Source organism: Dendrobates tinctorius, unplaced genomic scaffold (genome assembly GCF_039654945.1).
Source record: "Dendrobates tinctorius isolate UK_male_01 unplaced genomic scaffold, ASM3965494v1 ptg000165l, whole genome shotgun sequence".
NCBI lineage: Eukaryota > Metazoa > Chordata > Amphibia > Anura > Dendrobatidae > Dendrobates > Dendrobates tinctorius.
In genome coordinates, this window is record NW_027361832.1 from 8746825 (window position 1) to 8766169 (window position 19345).

Here is a 19345-nt window from a genome sequence, read left to right on the forward strand (position 1 = left end):
AAAATTATAAATATGAGAATAAACAATTATGAAGAAGTCTTCAAGCAAAAATACTGGATATATATTTTTTTTCATTTCCACAATACCATCAGATTTTGTAAGCAAATATTGAGAATAAATTTATAGAAGTATACAAATAAGAAAGGTCTGCTGAAAATGAGGCAAAAGTAATGGTATAGAAAAAAAAAAAATCACTGCTCACAAAAACATAGTATAAGGCTGTGTTTTATCTGTACATAAAAGCTGTGCCATTTTATTTTTAAAGGGAATATGGTCAACAGATTTTTCTATGTAATCTTAGGACAGCATAATGTAGGGGCTGAAACACAATTCTGTGATATGTCAGTTACTAGGTTGTGTGTGGTTTAAGGTACTGTCACATATGACGTGGTCAGGATCGCTGGTGCATCGCTAAGTTGTCGCTAGTGAGCTGCCACACAGGCAGATCTCACCAGCGACAGAGCAGCGGTCGGGGGTCGCTACTTACCTGTCAGACGAGGCGATCCTGACGTCCTCCCGCCCGCGTCCAAGCGTCGCTCGTCGGCGCCACAGGAAGCCCAGCAGGAAGCTGACGACGAGAAACGGCCCAGGACGTTCTCGCGCAATCAGCGATCATCAGCGGGGGAGCCGGTCGGAGGCAAGTATCAGACATAGCGATATCGCTAGCAATATCACTGCTACGTCACAAAAACCAGTGACGTTATAGCGATACCGCTTAGTGTGACAGGCCCTTTACACATTATGAAGGTTTTATCAACAGGAGATTATTCCTGCCTGGACCACAATGCACCCAAGTCCTAGTCTAACCACGCCCCCCTTCTGATTATGTATTGACAGTAATCTGATAATGAGCACAGAAAGGTATGCTACATCTAAAAACTCTGATCAAAACTGCTGCACCAAATAAACTAAGGGATATCTTGCTGGTCCTTACTCTTAGATGAGGTAGCAAAACCCTGGTGACAGATTCCCTTTAAGTATACTGCATAATCTGAAAACCACATGGGGAACTCACACGACGTTGCCTGCATTAATGTGCTATAATATGCATTAGGATTCATAAAGCTGCACAGGGTTTTTTGGTTTTCCTTTCATTCTTAGGGTATAAAATATTTCTGATCTATCCATACATACGATAGTTAATCACAATCAGATTGGTGAGGGTGTGACACTTGGCACCCCCATCGACCAGAAACTAGCAGCTTGGGTGGAGTCCCCATGTAAACAATGGAGAATAGCAGATGACACAAGCATCAGACAGCGGCCACTATACACTGAAGAAAGCTGGGCACTGCAGCTGGGTGTCAGACCCCTACCAATGTGATATTCAAGTTCTATCTTAAGGATCAGTAATTAATATCACAAGTCCAGACAACCACTTTAAGTTTTCCATACAAATTTGACAGTAGAAATGGCACGCATTGCACACAGGTTATGCAAGTATTTGTCTCAAGAAACAAAGCAGCAACTGTAAGGTAAACGGTTAACAGGATTTCTTGTAGCTCTTTAAAAGACAAGTACAACAATATCTTTACATAGCCAGTCGGTTCCTTCATTACTGAGAAATCAGCGTTTTAATTAATATGCAAATGAGGCTGAAGGACTATGGTAGATCTGAAGCCTCTGTCACTCCAGCTCTATTCTCTACACAGCACCACCTACTCCTGAATGACTGATTATTTATTTGTGTCAAGTCGCACAGCATAGAGAATGTCAGTCAAGCACGAGGCGGCAGCGGCATTGGACGGGGAATAGAGCTGGAGTGACAGAGGTTGCAGATCGACTATAATCTTTCATCCTTATTCGCATATAATATTTTTTTATTTCTATAGTGGCAATATATTCCTCAACAATTTACATCAATTCAGAACCTGGTTTATCAGTAACGGAGGAACAGACTGACCATGTAAAGGTATTGCTGGACTTGTCTTTGAAAGGTCTAGATGCGAATATTAATGGTTTCAGGAGTGAAATCAGGCTGACAGATGACCTTTAACATAATTTCACATACAGCACTATCTATGGGGATACTGCATTAGTATGAGACCCCAGCCGTAATCTACACCCTGCTCTGCCATGTGCAGGTATACCTACTGACGACATCCTGAAATAGCGAATTTAGATTTTTATTTCTTAAAAACTCAATTCCATTCTAGCATCAGACTGGCTCAAGAATTTCCAATTTTCTCTCCACCCATTTGCTTGAACAAGCAGTGCATGCAGAAGGCCTACACTAGATCGCCTGTTCATGGTCTGTGTCTGTTCAGAAGCCATTTAAAACACTTTGACAAGCCGTGACCCTATTAACACGGCCATGAGCCTCTACACATAAGACTGCTCAAGCATCCTAAACACACAACACAGTAAATTGACGATGCAAACCAAATGTTCCAAAAAGGAGAAAAAAATCCTCAATTAAAGGTCAAGAGGTTACACAGAGTAGTGAGAAGGGGAGCATCTCCAAGCTAACTAAATAAATGGAAGAAACTCAATACAGTTTTATCAGGAGACTCTCACAATTTGTCTTATAATGATTTCCAGAAACTCCACCGCTGCCCTCACATACTCATTATAGGTGCGATATGGAGCAAGAAATCCAATGGGCGCTCCGAAAAGACAAATAGTAAATAGAGCAGAGGTCAGCGGTCAACGCAAATCTTCGCATAGTAATAATTACGCCCAACATCCAGATAATGTCTACATTAGTGAAGTGTACAGGGCGACAGCCAAATTCAGTTCAGGAGCAACTTCCAGTAGGCTTAAGGCAAATAACCAGGGTTAAGACTGTGGAAGTGTTAGGTTATATTGTTAAATCCTTATTTAATTAGGCTTTTGTTGGCTTTTTGTGGTTTTGAAGAAATCTACAGTTAAACAAGCTAAATGAGAAAGTCTCACATCGGTCTTTGCTGAATTTTAACCACAGCGATAATTATCTGAAAAAGCCCCTGGCTGCATTTATAGTATCGGAGAGTTGCAATGTTTTTAGAAGACTTTAGGCATTCGGCGGGATCCTCCATTATAATTAGTCTCCAAACACCAAGGATCTTAATCTAAGAACGGAGTCTTCCAAGAGATAATAAGTCTAACGTCACCCTATACATAAGACTAATGTCCGCCAAACCCGCCACTATCGATGGGATTTGATCACAAAATAATGTGCATGGGGGCCCTAGCCAACTGTTTGTCCGGAAGTCGATGATCGTCTTGTTCTCTTAGAGATAAGCTATTGGCTAACATGTCAGCCGCTGGCTTTCTCATAGAGGACACAGGAGTGGTCTGCAGAGTATGCAAAAGTTGGCAGAAATGGTTGTCAGCCGATCGATAGGCCGAAGCATAGTTCGACAGCCATCTAGTGTGTTTTGGGGGACTTTAGTTTAAAGGGGTTGTCAGGTCCAAATCGTTAAGTCTGCAATCACTCTGTGTGACTGCAGACTTAAGAATCCCCCCAGGATCCGCACTACACGCTGCAGGGAATTGCTGGGTTCTGACCCAGGACTGGAGGGTATGTATGAGTTATACACACTCACATTCAGTGGGCCCAGCCTCACTCTCTAGACACATGTATGGAGCGATATCACATCCTCTATTCAACGATGCCCACTTCACTAGTCGAGGCGCTGCCTCCGCTCAATACAAGTGCACGCGGGTCAGAAACTGGCGAATTCCAGCAGCGTACAATGCATGAGCTCGGTGGATTCAGGAGTCTGAAGTCACACAGAGTCCAGACTTATTGGTTTGGACCGGACAATCTCTTTAATGATTCAATGTGAAGAGAAAAGAAGAAATATGCAGCACTCACCGATATAGCTGAAAAACTGTGCGTCTTTATTTCACATAAATTCCATCAATAGATGTGTGGACATGCAGGACGTTAGAGGAATGCTAGGGGAGGAAAGTGCCAGACAACGGCCGTTTCGCGATTACTCGCTTCTACGGGTCCAGGTGAGTGGATTAGCTAAAGGTCATTCCCTTTATAGGATCACAGACCTTACTAATTAACATACATAACAAGTTGTGAAACAAACATTTACAAAAAAATATGTAGTAGTTATACAATATACAGAGTGCAAGATACTAGTAAAGAATAAATCTTTCCATATCGATTTACAAGATAATCTATATTTTTACAATATCATAGGAAGATTATAATCTAAATAACTTTACATACAATTTTTTATATTACATTTTTTATAAAAATACTGATAGATCGATCCGGTCATTTAGTCCCCAAGGACCTTGTGCGTCGCTTTCAGGATCCATTTTGCTTCTTGTTGCAATAAAGCTTTGTCATGGTTACCTCCTTGAGGTGGAAAATTGACCTTTTCAATCACTGAAAAACTCAAAATTTCTGGGTTAGCTTTATGCACATCTTGAATATGCTTAATTAATCGCAGTGAGCCCTTTCCTGATGTAATAGATCTATAGTGTTCACCAAAACGTATCGTAAGTGGTCTTATAGTTTTTCCAATATAAAAATAACCACATGGACAAAAAATAATATAAACCGCAAATTTAGTTTAACAAGAAATGTAGTTTTGTTACCTTATGTTCAATAGATCCAAAATGTATAGAATTCCCTGTCAGATGAAGATGACAGTATTTGCAGTGACCACATTTATAATTTCCTTTTATTGATAAATCTCGTAGCCAATTTTTTTTTGAGGGGGACGACGTAAATCACCTATATTATGTGCCCTTTTGTATGCAAATTGAGGAACTAATTTACCATCTGTGTGTAAGGTTTTTTCTGCATCAATGAGATGCCAGTGTTTTCTCACTACTGCACGTATTGCTCTATCCATTGCACTATGTTTGAAACAAAAATTAAATTTTTTTGTAGGTTTGACTACACTATTTAATTTTTTAGTCCTGTTGAACAGTGACAACATGCGCTTCACATTTTCACTTGGGGGAAACAATAGATTTTCTTGATGTCAAATTTAAAATAAAAAATGGCTCTTTAAAAACAGAAGTGTTTAGAAAAGAAACCGCAACAAATAATTACTTACATTATAAGAGCGCTCACCCATTACACACTAAAAAGGGACTTCCATACAGTCAAATGCTAAGAGTAAGAAAACTGAATAATGATGAAACCATTTTTAATGAACAAATTTCTGAGCTGAAACAACGTTTTTTGCAAAGGGGATACCCTATGACTTTATTAAATGAAGCATATGAAAGGGTAAAAAAATTTTCTCAGATGGATTTATTAAAGGAAAGGACTAAAAAATTAAATGTTATATAAAAAAAATTGAAAGTTATTTAGATTATAATCTTCCTATGATATTGTAAAAATACAGATTATCTTGTAAATCGTTATGGAAAGATTTATTCTTTACTAGTATCTTGCACTCTGTATATTGTATATCTACATATTTTTTTGTAAATGTTTGTTTCACAACTTGTTATGTATGTTAATTAGTAAGGTCTGTGATCCTATAAAGGGAATGACCTTTAGCTAATCCCCTCACCTGGACCCGTAGAAGCGAGTAATCGTGAAACGGCCGTTAACCGTCACTTCCCTCCCCTAGCATTCCTCTAACGTCCTGCATGTCCACACATCTATTGATGGAATTTATGTGAAATAAAGACGCACAGTTTTTCAGCTATATCGGTGAGTGCTGCATATTTCTACTTTTCGCTTCACATTGAAATATTCATGTTTTTCATGCAAGCACCTCCATTTTTTGACTGAATTGCCACAATACTTCAGATAAATAGCTCCGTCTGGTAATGTGGTGATTTGTGTGACCTAGTATGCCGTTCATCTGTTTGCTCTTTGCTGGGATCAATCCCTTTAATGATGCCTACCTCCTTTGACTCCCATAGAGTCCTTTAGGTTTCTTTCTGTAAATTTGGATGTCATGTAACAAGCTCAACCACGGCGGTCTATTGCCTCAATGTCCAGTTACCCACAGTTTTTGTGGTTGAATAAAGTTTTACAGAATATTAAAGAGGTTGACCAGGCTTGAGACTTAAGTTTGCAGTCACTCGATGTGACTGTAAACTTGGGAATCCGCGCGCTGTCTGGATTCTCCAATGCCGGGCACGGCAAGTATGCGATTTGGATACAAGCAGTCACAGGAAGACAAGACGTGTGTAGCCTCGTTCAATTCAAGTGAATTGAGAGTTGCCAGACATATCCAGTCAGGATGTGGCATAAGTATGCAAATCGCAACCTTGAGGTCAAATGATTGCCTGGGATCGGTACCAGAGAATCCTGCCAGTGCACAATGTGAGGAATTAGGCTATGTGCACACGTACCGGAACGCTCGCGGAAATTACCGCGAGAGTTCCGGAATTCCAGTCCGCGGGAATATCGCATTTTAAATTCCCGCAATTTTCCGGCGGAAAAACTAGCATTTTGCAAGCGTAATTAGCTTGCAAAATGCTAGCGTTTTCCAAGCGATCTGTAGCATCGCTTGGAGAACTGATTGACAGGTTGGTCACACTCGTCAAACATAGTGTTTGACGAGTGTGATCAACTTTTTACTATTGAGGCTGCCTATGCAGCATCAGTAGTAAAAGATAGAATGTAAAAAAAAAAAATAAAAAATGGTGTTATTCTTACCTTCTAACGTCCCGCGCATCCGTTCCCAGTAATCCTTTGCAAAAATGCTCGCAATGACGTCCGTTCTCGCGGGATCGCGATGTCTCGCGGTAATTCGCGATGATGTCGCGCGAAAGCCCGCGAGACTTCACGATCCCGCGAGAACGGACGTCATCGCGGGCATTTTCGCAAAGGATTACTGGGACCGGGAGCGTGGAGAGAGGAGGGAAGACTGCGCGGGACGTCGGAGGGTGAGAATAACAATATTTTTTATTTTAAATTCTATTTTTTACAGGGATATGGTACCCAAAGCCCGGAGGACAGTCTCCTCTCCTCCGGACCGTGGGTACCATCCGCAAATGTTCTGCTTACTTTCCGCATGGTGCGCACAGCCACATGCGGGAAGTAAGCGGAACAATGCATTCCTATGGGTGCGGGATCGCCGCGATTCCGCAAATTAATGAGCATGCTGCGGTTTTTACCGCGAAGCGATTCCGCTGCGGTAAAAACCGCAGCATTAGCACAGCATTGCGGAATCCCATAGGAATGCATGGGATGCTTATTTTTCGCGGCAAAATCACGCGGTTAAAACCGCCGCGGAAACGCGAAAAAAACGCCACGTGTGAATTCAGCCTTACAAGTCAACAGTCACAGAGCAACTGCAAACTTGTTCCACAAGTCTGGAGAACCCTTTTGAGTATACCATAAAACAGTCAAAGTTAACATAATTTTAAGATGTTGATGTAAGCATCAGGAAACATGAATACAAATGTATTTAATATCATGTATACATTACTAGCACTTGAGATTCTACACAAGCATAATAGTTTATTGATAAACTAATGTAAATTGGGAAAAAAACATCCCAAGATGAGCATGTAACCCCCGCATATAAGGAAAGCTGTATGGGGAAAAAGTTCAGGGTAGCAGAGGGAAAATAGACAAGGAAACAAAAAAGAGGATGGATGGGAATATCATCATGAGTAGGATGGATGATTCCAGCTCCGATAGCAACGTGGAATGGATTTTTAAGAGTTACATTTCGAGAGCATCTCTGAAGGACGTTAAGGGAACCAAAATGTAATATACCCGAATGGATCTTTAAGATACCATCATTCTAAAGCCTAATATATGGTTTTTTGATCAGTATGCTTTTTGTATACTTTGGTGGTGTTCCACCATGCTGTCATATTCAGATGGGTAGAGTATCTAAACAGAGGATGGTTCTCCAGAGTTCATGATCAAGAGAAGGGGGGGGGGGGGGGGGGGAGTTGCAATATACCAACAAAAAATACCAAATATACGTAAATAAACCAAATATACCATCAAAAAATCAGCACCTTTATGGCTAAACTGTTTGACACATGCAGAAATGTCAAGTGAAAATCCAGCAGCAACGCAGCTCTACAGCTCCTCAACACACCAAATATATACAAAAATCCTGGAACACATGTTGCTAATGAGCCCAAGAAATTTAACTGATCCAATGGTAGAATTAACTTGATCCAATAAATGAGTCTACGAGCACCTTAAAGGGAATGTACAATCAGAAAACACCACAAAAAACTGATCAATAAATAAGTTAAGTGTACATTTTGACAAGGTCTTTTCTTCATTTTCCTTCAATATACCGTATAAATCTGAATTAAAATACAAAAATGATGATCTTGCAATTGTCACACTGACCACTGAGGCCATTTCAGACAATTTTTTCCTGTATATTCAAAAAATACAGGGTGGGTCATTTATATGGATACACCTGGGTGGGCCATTAATAAAGTTGCATCCAAAATGGCCAACTTGACGATGGCTGCCATGGTCACCCCCCATCTTGATAAGTTTTCCTCCTCCTATATACTAATGTGCCACAAACGGTAAGTTGATATCACCAACCATTCCCATTTTATTTAGGTGTATCCATATAAATGGCCCACCCTGTAGTTCACTGCAGTTTACTTAGCAGAGGCAAGGTTACAGTGACAGGCAACACCTCTATGTATAGCTAATAACACAGGATTCACCAATCACAATAGCTCAGGTCACAGTTGACCCGGCTCTTCCTCTCACCATTGCCTTTGCACACGCTCATTAGATGATTCAATACAAATATAGTCTAAGTCAGTATCTTGCTGCTAATGTACATGTTAATTTCCTGAAACAAAGTATTTGTGTAAAAATTGCTAGATTTCTAATTTAAATGTTTAAATACAGATTGTGGTATTGAAAAAAACAGGAGAAAATAAACACTGCCAAAAAATGATAAAAAAAAAAAAAAACAAATTTAAATGATAGGTGGTCATCATCCGTGTAATCCATGTCTATATGATCTATTGAGTGACAGATGGGGGACCTTCACTGGAGCCTTCCCTCTTACCCTCATTGGAGAGCTAATAAGTAACATTTTTAGAATACTCGAGCGGTTGTTGTGGACGTTGGTGTGCATGAATATCATTAATGTGATACTGTATTTCCCCTGTCGAGTATATCTGGGCGGTTATGGCTTTCACCAATACAAATCAGTAACCGAAAGTGGCAAGACATCTCTAAGTAGCAAGAAAATGCACACAGACTTTGATCTACCCATGGACTAATATTTTTACAGCAGTTGCACAATTTAAACTTTGCGGTGACTATCCAAGCTAGTAAGTAAGGCATAAAGGAAGGTAACATAACCGGTATAATCAAAGTAATTGTGATCCTATTCAACCCCATAAAACGCTCTGATAATATAGACGAGGATCTAAGCTCAATTAATACAAATATACCTGACATAAAATAACATTATTAAGGTCAAGTCGTAGCCGCGAGGCATGTACAGGCTAATCTTAGTAAAAACATGTGCAAAATCTGTAAAAAAAATAAATAAATAAATAAATAAAATACACAGCGCCACATATGTAAAAGCCAAGGCTCATACTGATAATATATCAGCAGTGTATGTTAGTCTCTCCATATATCATTAGATGTGATTCTTGGCTCCATTTTTCACTCACATGGTATTAATCACTCACACACCTTTATCTGGAGTTGAAATAGCTGAAGTCCGACATACAACCAGTTTGGTAAACTATTCTCTCCCAAAATGTGGTCTTGCAAAAATTTATACATGCCACAACTTTTGCTTTTTTTTTAATCTAATAATTACATGTAAGGATATACAGCACAATTTAAGATGTGAGAACGATAATAAAACCATTAGACTGTTCACAGAAATAAGGAATAATAGATAATTTATTACTGAGTATTACTACACCGGGCTTGCAGTCATATCTATTAAAAAAATAGAAAAAGGAGAAGGGGCCGCTATAGTTAGTTCACAATTTCCTTTAACATTTTGTCACGATCCATTTTTGGATTTGTGGCAGATTTGGTTCCATGGAGTTAAACCTTTTTTTACTTGCTGGCCAGGGGGGTTAAATGTCAGTTCTTCCCCTGCTGGCAAGCTAGTGTAATTGCATTGCTGCTGGGTCAGCTGATGTGGGCGGTGACCACTTCCCACCATCCTTTAAAAGGACACCTGATACATCAGCTGACTGTCAGTGTTCGAGCAATCTGCAGTGACCAAGCTGGAGTAAGGAGCTCTCCGGGTGCAGTAGTGCTTCTGCTGAGTTCGCTAATCTCGTGCCTTTATCCTGCTGTGCGGTGTTTTGCAGCAGAGAAAAGCTAAGGGCCACGTCACACATAGCGACTCACCAGCGATCCCGACGATATGAACTTGTCAGGATCGCTGGTGTGTCGCTACATGATCGCCAGACAGGCAGCTTCACCAGCCCGCTGTTTACCTTGGATACGAGCTGAGAGCTTGCTAATCGCTGCTCTCCCGCCTGCCACATGCAGCGATGCTTGCTGGCCAGCGGGAGACCAACAATCCAAAAAAAGTCCAGGGCATTCGAGCACGATCAGCGATAGCCGGCAGGGGGACCGGTCGCTGATACCTGTCACACACAGCGATCTCGCTGGTGTGATCACTGTTGCCTCACAAAACTTGTGACTCAGCGGCGATCTCGCTAGTGAGATCGCTGTGTGTGGCGGAGGCTTTAGTGTTGTGTTTTTGTAACCTTGTCCCTTTGGTGTCCGTCACTTCCCCCCGTGTTTATTACCTGCAGAGGTGAGGCTAGTGCTCCTTGCCGGCCACTGCACTAGCAAGGGCAGTATTAGGTGACAAATAGGGACAAGGTATCCTGACAGCGGCGGGTGGGGGGGGGGGTTAGGTGGAGGACCAGCATAGGGCATTAGGGGAGTGCAGGGACAGGCTCAGGTTTGAGCTTAGGTGGTGACCATCCTTCATTCCCTATTGGTAGGGCCTTCCTCTCACCTATACCATCCACACTGTATGTGTATTTTGCAGCTAGCTGACTGACCACCCATTGGGTTGTGTCACACCGTGACACATTTTTGGTGATATTAAACATTCAAGTAAGCTGAATGTGATACAGAGTGAAGAATTAGCAGATGTTCATTGCAATAATCATGGGATCCAGGTTGTAATCGATTATAAAGATATGTCTCTTGACTAAGTAAAATAAAGGTCTCAGTCAGAAGTCTGTTTATTTCTCTTAGGCTACCTTCACGCAGGTCGTAATACTGGAGGCAGCGTAACTGGCTCTGCATGCAGCTGTGTGTGCCTGGCCGCAAGGCGGAGCTGCCTGTTCTTCACATGCACAAATATGTTCTGTAAATCGGACCAGATTAGCACAAGCTGCCATTTTTCTAATAGGGACCTGAAGTCCGTGTGCACATGGCCTTACTTTGGGTTCATATGTGATCCCTTTTCCACATACACTGAAAACATGTTTGTCTAAGTAAATATACCCTTATGATAAAAAAAAAATGGATGGACATCCATCATTGTTTTTAATTAGATTTTCACAAGTGTTTGGTCCTTATGTCAGTGTTTTGTCAGTTTTTTTCATATCAAAAAAATTACTACTGATGGAAGATTTTCTCAGGCTTCTCCTGTCACGGGGTTACCACGAGAGTGTGGAGCCAGAAGACCGCTGCTTCTGCTTGCTACTACTTCGGCGCTGAGAAGGAGCACTTCGCCTTCATTTTAATGGCTTTTAAGCCCTGTTCTGCCAGAGGGAATTATCAGCCATGTTGGAAATCTCTGTGCTTGCAGCTGTGCTCAGCTAGCCACTCCTTTCCCCATTATAATCTGGGCTCTGTTACTAATCCTTGTTAGAGTTAGCATTTGCTGCATGGCTAATGGTGGGAGAGGCGTTCGTATGAGGAGAGTTGGAGGAGTAATATGTGACTTTTGCTTGGTTTGTATGTGTGGTAATTCCCTATCCCTCTCTGTTTTGATTTATTCCCCTACCTCCACGCCACGCTGCATTCCTCTGTTATGTGAGTGAATATTTTGTAGGTCTGGAATTTTCTGTTAACCCTTCATGTTCCCTTGTTTGTCGGGTTGGTGTACTGCGGTGCACAGTGGTGCCCCTCTTCCCTGGGTGGAGGTAGAGCACAGACGGAGGGCTAACTCAGGAGATAAGGCAAGAATGGAGGCACCGGCCTTCTCACCTTCATAAGTATCCCGGGGAGTAGGGTGAGCTAGGGCGCCCCCTATAGATAGGGACAAGGAAGGAGCCCCTGGTCCCGGCTCACCCGACAGCTGTGTTATGACATCTAGCAGTCAGTCAGGTAGAAAGACAACAGTAGGATGCCATCCATTGCTGTCCCTATTTTTCACAGACACAGATTTGCTAACACAAGTTGATCCGTGACTCAGAACACAAACGTGTCTGTCAGGAAAAAAACAAAAACTGTACATATGAAAAGTCCCATTAGAATATTTTCCAAAGAGAAACATTTAAATTAATAAAGACATCTCTGGAGAGGGAACTTATCACCCTCACACTGAATATGTGGGATTAATTATAAATTGGTAAGTGACACTCCAACTTCCATTGATGTTGGGACCTGCTGCAGTGAAAAGGTAATTACAGCAGCAATTTGATCTGAGAACCAGCCACCAAGACCACTGTTTACTCAAAGGCAGAAAAGTGCACTTCTAACAAGAGCATCCACTGTTTAAAGCACTGATAGACTTCCAGGAGCTAGTGGTCAGTGATGAATTTTGGAGTTCGCATCAATCTAATACTTAGGGGAGAAATAGCCAAGGGACAAACAAAGCATTCCCTGACATGACCCCAAGGCCATTCTAATCCCTCCAACTTAATATTGCTCTGATGGATGACGCTATCCATGCCATGTTTAATTTCTATATAAAGATAAAATCACGATAGTGAACATGATGACACTATCTTCCGCTCGAGACCTCCATGGGTTAAGATATTCTGAAAGTTGAGGATTTAATACATTTTTAATAGACATAGGACATGCCACAACCAGCCCCCATATACGCACCCCAAGGGCTAGTATGCAGGCATAACCTTGAGCTAATAAAATTCAAAAGATTGGATTTCTGTCGTAATTCATTTCTATAAGACACAGTTCTCCGTGACAGTGTTCTATTTTCCAAATAAAATCTTGCTTACCTCCATAAAGATAAGAGCCAATCCTGCAACAGGTTTAGTACCTTTTTCATTATTCCTTTTTATTTTATGTAATTGTTTATACCATTATTGGTTTGATTATCTGTGTATTTTTTCTTTTATAAACACTGTCTACCTTTCCAAATTAAATATATAAAATATAATAGCTCCGTTCTTCTTGCTCTGTAAACCGCACCCATTTTTGCTAGTGTGATAGTATCGGGGTATATATATATATATATTATCCCTTTGTTGAAATTGGAGGTTTATATACCATTCGCTCACTGTGAGCTCCCCAATAACCGACATAGTAGCGGAAGGAGCCGCGGCCTTGTCCATCAATCGTCAGTCAATTGAGTAATTGTCCTGCCAATTGGAGGCAGCAGAGTTCCTTCGCATGACAAACTGGTGCTAACAGTAAGATCTGCGTGATCTCTCCGATGTTCTACCTGACAAACTGGTGGCAGCAGTGGGATCTGCGTTATTTATTCTGTGTAACCCTGATAACTATAATGGCTATAAGTTCAAATAGTGAAAAAACCAACATAGAACATAGTTGCATTTTCACCACTTTTGTAGTGTAGGTTTTGACAAATTTGTTGCACGCACTTGACCATGTCCTTTTCCACTAAGCTCTGTCCATTTTCCCAAAAATTGAAGGAGCCGATCGAAACTGGCGTAAAAATGTCAAAATATGCAATTTTTCTTCTAGGACTACAAGCTACGTACAAAATTTTGTGACATTTCAACCAGTATTAAACTCGTTAACTGGCATAACCTGCTTGATGAATTGGAATTTTGTGTCTGCATTTATCATTAAATAGTTTCTTTAATGAAATCAATAAACGGTATGGATTTGCTCCAGGGAACAAGACGTTCTGTGTGTCCGCTCTGTAATAGGTCTTCTGCAGATGATTATACTTTTGGTCAGTTGCTTCTCCATGCGCATATAGGATATCACAAAAGGCAGCACACTGACCAATGTCATCCTATGTGCTACTGAATGATTTTGCACATGTAACACACAGAAAGCATAGCCTCATCCATTCTACGAACCAGACAGGGTACAGAAGTTGCCTGCAATTATATCAACTGTTCTAATCCAAAATTGGCTCTAAAATTGCTCACATGCTCTGTCTAGAACAAAAGGCTACAATTGGGCAATGTGTGGTCCATTGCACACAGTAAGGGATGATTCATATGTCCGTTTTTTGTTTTTTTTTTTTACACATTGCGCTAGTACCTAGTATATTCTATGGGGTGGAGCACATCAGATTTATTTTGAGGATGGAGAGGTACGTGCAAAATAGTGAAGACAAGTCCGATAATGATCCCGGTCTCTGATCAAAAAACGCAAAACAAGTCTGTGGGTCCGTGAAAAAAAAATTGCAACGCACTTGGATGCCATCCGAGTACTGTCCTTTTTTTTTCCCCATTGGCTGCTGGATTGGAAAAGGTAGAAATACTTTGACTGTTTTTCTCGTACATGATGTCTGAATGAACCCTGACACACACACGAAGATAATGCTTTCCTAAACCTAAGGAAAGAATGACATCCTAAGCTAAGAATTATGAAATAGAAGTTTTAGTTGGTCAAAAAGTGCAAATAAAATGTAAGAATTTAAAATAAGACAACATAGGAGGCAAGAAAAACTAAATGAACACAACTTCCTAAAACTTTGTAACAAAGACCGACCTAAGACCAGAATCCCATACATTTTCCATTCCCTCTATTGAGAATATAGACTGCATTTTGCACTTTGCCCCCTGACTACAACATGCATCCAACATTACTCGTTATCCAGTACAGATTACCAGAGCATCAGTATAACCTATATATGAAATGTAAAGGTTTAGCTGAAGCAAATGTCACAATTTAATTAAGTGACTCCCCCTTTGGGCTTACCTCAGGGGGGAGAAATCCAACTTTGCCAGTTTCAATTTACATCCGCCTAGATTAAAAAAATATCGCTCCCGCTCTTAACCATTTTTATATAATCTACACACTAAAACCATACTATTCATTTTTCAAACTTTGCGCTTGTGTCATAAGTCCAGAGGTGAAACATGTTCATTAAAGAACCCTAAAAAAAAAAAAAAAAAAAAGTTCCAAGTGAATTGCCAAAACCAGCATAATTATGAAAATATTTAACACTGGGACCCACAGAAATCACATACTGAATATAGATCAAGGTGATGTCATTAAATACGGCCCGGCCAAAACGCACTAAAACTACTGCGCTCCCATGAATCTGGCTCACACCAGATGACAAAAAAACATGTGAAAATGAAAAAGGAACACCAATTATATTTTAGACATTTCATGTAATATATTTATCATAAATGTCTTAAGAAGGTTCTGAAAATGGACGTCCGCCTAGGGGACTTTTCACCGGCTCACCCAACCTGCTTATTTTCCCCGACAAATGATCCAAATTGGTCCACGTCCTTAAACACTTGCCACATTTTGGAGGAGTATTCAGGAAGTCTTAATCATGGAGGCTCAACTGCTAATTAAGGAGTAAAACCGCTTGAATGGATAGTTATGCCGGGTTAATGGTCTCGCTCCGTAATGTAAAACCTTATGCTAAGAAAAATAAATTTGAGGGTCGTTTTAACACTATCATATATAGACAATGTGGAAGTGGATCCAGCCGCTCACTGTGTCATTCTGTGCAATTGTATATTTAAACAATCTGACCAGGAAACAGAACATTAGGGTATGATCCAGAATAGACCACGATTTAGCCATTACACAGATTGATCAACTGTTCCTATGTGTACATGTACACCCTTGTTCCAACCAGAAAATAGAAAGCCAGAGTTTTAGCATGACTGAGGGGAAAGGTGGGGAGAAGGGATTCAAACAGTTTGTGCACTTGTGTACGAATTCCCTTGTTATGGAATTCGTATACTGTCTCTATACTCTTGCAGTATCCTTTAAATATTTAAAGGGGTTGTTTGCGTAAAGTTATATGTGGGTGAAATGCTACCAGTATCACAGATGTCCCCATCCACTGTCATCTCTTCCAGTCTCCATTTCGGCAGCTCTATATCAAACCCCGTGTTTGCAAGTACCGTGTATAAGCTGAGATTTTCAGCCCATTTTTTTTAGGCTGAAAGTCCCCCCCCTCTCGGCTTATACAAGGGTCATATACCTGGGGGTCGGCGGGGGAGGCGGAGTGGGGTGTCAGAGATCATACTTACCTGTCCTGCCGCGGTCTCTGCAGCCTCGCTTCTCCACTGTCTCTCCCTTCCTGTCTTCAGCGGTCACATGGTACCGATCATTACACTCATGAATATGCGCACATACAGTATCTGTATTATTCAAGGTTTGTTATCCTTTATTACATATCTAAATTAGGCCATATGCTTTTTACTGTTCTCATACAACATATTATATTATGTTTTATTCCAAGATCATAGTAACATACAGGGCTGTGGAGTCGGAGTCGTGGAGTCGGAGCTCATTTTGGTGTTGTCGGAGTTGGAGTCGGTATAAAATGGACCGACTCCTAAAATATATAATAAATTGGGTACAGTAATTCAATGCAGGATGTGCTGAATATTTTTTCACAGGAGTTTGGGAAAGTTATGAAAAGTCCTATAAATGGCTGTTATATTCCTGATCTAAGGCTACATTCACACACAGCGTTTTTCCTGTGTTTTTTGAGGATACGTTTTTCAGCTGCAAAAGCTGATCATCTTTTTAAAAAACTGCATCACCTGAAAGGTTTTTGAGCTCATAGATAATGTTTTCAATAGCAAAAGCAGATTAGAAATCTGCTCTATCTATCCATTTATCCATATCTGTCTATCCATATCGTATCTGTACCAAAAAGAATGAAAACCGGGTAGTACACCAATATATATTCTGTTCTATCTAAATATCTTGATTATTGGATCATAAAAATGATTAAATGTCTGAGGTTCACATTGTACTACAATAAATTTTTCACTTAAATATAAGCAATATGTATGGGAGTCGGAGTCGTGGAGTCGGAGGTTTGGCTTACCGACTCCACAGCCCTGGTAACATAGTTATTAAGGTTGAAGGAAGACTTTAAGTCCATCTAGTTCAACCCATATCCTATCCTAACTTGCCCTAAGGCCTCTTTCACACATCAGTTTTTCACCGTGAGGCGCAATCCGGCTTTTTTTTGTAACACCGGATCCGGCAAAATGCAATGCCGGATCCAGTTTTTCCCCATTGACTTGCATTAGCGCCGGATGGCATTGTGTTTCATCCGTTTTTTGCCGGATCCAGCTACTTGTCTCATTCCGACGTCAGGAAAAAACGGCTACTGTAACGTTTTTTGTCTCCGGCGAAAAAGCCGGAAGCGCTGGATCCGACGCTTCCGGCTTTTTGCCACAATGAAAGTCTATGGGCGCCGGATCCAGAAAAAGACGGATCCAGACACCGGATCCGTTTTTTTAAGTCTGCGCATGCTCAGATCCAATTGGCCAGCCCCCAGGAAACAGATATAACCTGCTAGACGGATCCGGCAGAAAAACGGATCCTTTTCTACAGTTCTCCAAAATTTACGCCTGATCCGTTTTTTCTAAAAATAGCCGGATCCTGCCTGACGGCAAAAAACTGATGTGTGAAAGTAGCCTTACATGTTGATCCAGAGGAAGGCAAAAAAAACCCATGTGGCAAACAGTAAGCTTCACATTGGGGAAAAAAATTCCTTCCCGACTCCACATACAGCAATCAGACTAGCTCTCTGGATCAACGCAATATTAAGGAAACTAGTGTATATACCCTGTAATATTATACTTTCCAAGAAAGGCATCCAGTCCCTTCTTAAATTTTAGTAGGGAATCACTCATTACAACATCATATGGCAGAGAGTTCCATAGTCTCACTGCTCTTACAGTAAAGAATCCGCGTCTGTGAGTATGCTTAAACCTTCTTTCCTCCAGACGTAGAGGATGCCCCCTTGTCCCCATCACAGGTCTAAGAGTAAAAAGATCATTAGAAAGGTCTTTGTATTGTCCCCACATATATTTATACATTGTAATAAGATCACCCCTAAGCCTTCGATTCTCCAAACTAAATAACCCCAAGTGTAATAACCTATCTTGGTATTGCAGACCCCCTAGTTCCCTAATAACCTTGGTCGCTCTTCTCTGCACCCGCTCCAGTTCAGCTATGTCTTTCTTATACACCGGAGACCAGAACTGTACACAGTATTCTAAGTGTGGTCGCACTAGTGACTTATATAGAGGTAAAATTATGTTCTCCTCCTGAGCATCTATGCCTCTTTTAATGCATCCCATTATTTTATTTGCCTTTGCAGCAGCTGCCTGACACTGGCCACTAAATGTGAGTTTGTCGTCCACCCATACACCCAGGTCTTCTTCAGTGACTGTTTTGCCCAGTGTTTTACAATTAAGCACATTAATTATACATCTTGTTCCTTCTACCCAAGTGCATGACCTTACATTTATCCCCATTAAAGCTCATTTGCCATTTATCAGCCCAAGCTTCTAGTTTACATAAATCCTCCTGTAATATAAAATTGTCCTCCTCTGTATTGATTACCATGCAGAATTTAGTGTCATCTGCAAATATTGAAATTCTACTCTCTATGCCCCCTACAAGGTCATTAATATATTAAAAAGCGGGCCCAAAACTGACCCCTGGGGTACCCCACTGCTAACCGTGACCCAGTCTGAGTGTGCTCCATTAATAACCACCCTTTGTTTCCTATCCCTGAGCCAGCTCTTAACCCACTTACACACATTTTCCCCTAACCCCATTGTTCTCATTTTATGTATCAACCTTTTGTGTGGCACCGTATCAAAAGCTTTTGAAAAGTCCATGTACACCACGTCCACTGCATTCCCTTGGTCCAGTCCGGAACTTACCTCTTCATAAAAGCTTATCAGATTAGTCTGACAGGAACGGTCCCTTGTAAACCCATGTTGATATTGGGTCATGAGGTTATTCTTCTCCAGATACTCCAGTATAGTATCTCTTAGAAAACCCTCCAGGATTTTACCCACAGTTGAGGATAAACTTACTGGCCTATAATTTCCAAGTTCAGTTTTTGTCCCCTTTTTGAATATTGGCACCACATTTGCTATACGCCAGTCCTGTGGTAGAGACCGTTATTATGGAATCTTTTTAAAGATTAAAAATAATGGTCTATTAATTAAAATGCAATTTTTTCATGGGACAACCCTTTTAAGTTTGTTTCCATTATATTTGATAAGTTAAAACCTTCCTCACTTGTAGAATTTTTTAAATAAATATCAAATTCGGGTGGCGATTTTATTCAAGTTTTTAATT

General features: G+C 40.7%; 1 protein-coding gene across 11 annotated transcripts in view; it reads right to left on the reverse strand.

The window, feature by feature from the left end:
- The window catches only part of VPS13B (vacuolar protein sorting 13 homolog B), a 1297298-nt gene that overhangs the window by 1196074 nt on the left and 81879 nt on the right, over nt 1-19345 (reverse strand). The window lies entirely within an intron of this gene.